This window comes from Orycteropus afer, unplaced genomic scaffold (genome assembly GCF_000298275.1).
Source record: "Orycteropus afer afer isolate SDZICR_OR568_19922 unplaced genomic scaffold, OryAfe1.0 scaffold00123, whole genome shotgun sequence".
Taxonomy (NCBI): domain Eukaryota; kingdom Metazoa; phylum Chordata; class Mammalia; order Tubulidentata; family Orycteropodidae; genus Orycteropus; species Orycteropus afer.
The window spans coordinates 5,675,031-5,676,094 of NW_006921710.1; the positions used below are offsets into that span (position 1 = coordinate 5,675,031).

Genomic DNA, 1,064 nt, shown 5'->3' on the forward strand with positions numbered 1-1,064 from the left:
ACTTCTTAGCTTCAACCATGCACCTTGAGGGAGTGAGTTGCTGGGTCTGTGGGCTTGATACCATGGTCAGAGGGGACATCAAGCTCAACTGGCACAATACAGTACACAAAAGTACTGTTCTACATCCTATTTTGGTCAGTAATGTCAGGGGTCTTAAAAGCTTACAAGCAGCCGTACGAGATGCAACTATTAGTCTCTCCTCGTCTGGAATGAAGAAGAATGAAGAAAACCGAAACACAGGGAAACAATTAATCCAAGGGACCAATGGATCACTGGAATCTCAGCCTATATGACCCCGCTATCAGAACTAGATGGTGCCTGGCTACCAATCCCAACCATTCAGAAAGAGATTAAAATTGGAGATCCTGGATAGAGTGGGAGAAAAAATGTGGAACAAAATTCAAAAAACATAAAACAGACCAGGATTACTTCTTGAATAGCGAATGGCAAAACTCCTGAGACTATGGCCCCAAGTCACCCTTCAGGCCTGGAAATGGACTCACTCCAAAGGCTCAACTCTCAGCCAAACAGACAGACCTATGAGCTGAACAACTATACCAAGGAGATGCACTCCTTAGAATAATCAAGCATGGGAGAGCAGAAGGGCAGCATTTAACCATTCGGAAAAAGATCAGTACAGGAGATCCTGGATAGAGTGGAAGAACAATGTGGAGCAAAACTCAAAACCATTAAAAAAAAAAAAAGACCACATTTACTGGTCTGCTGGAGCCTGATGAGACCCCCGAGACTATGGCCCCTAGTTACCCTTAAGGTCTGGACTAGCTCCTGTGGCTTCCAGCCAACCAATAGACAGACATAAAAAGTGAACATTTACATCAGGTAGATATACTCCTTAAGAGTGGTGGTAGAACAGAAGAGCAGTGTTTGCACAGGGAGACAGCTCAGGGGGCAGGAATACATAAGGAAGGACGACACAGGGAGGAAGTAGGAAGACAGCTATTACATTGTGGGAAACTGCAGTCAATGTCATGAAACAAAATGTGTACAAACTGCTGTATGGAAATGAATTTGCTCTGTAAACTTTCACCCAAATCACAATAAAA

General features: G+C 43.7%; 1 protein-coding gene across 1 annotated transcript in view; it reads right to left on the minus strand.

Moving 5' to 3' along the window:
- GLE1 (GLE1 RNA export mediator) overlaps nt 1-1,064 on the minus strand; it is a 55,928-nt gene that overhangs the window by 53,961 nt on the left and 903 nt on the right. The gene's annotated exons all lie outside the window — the stretch shown is intronic.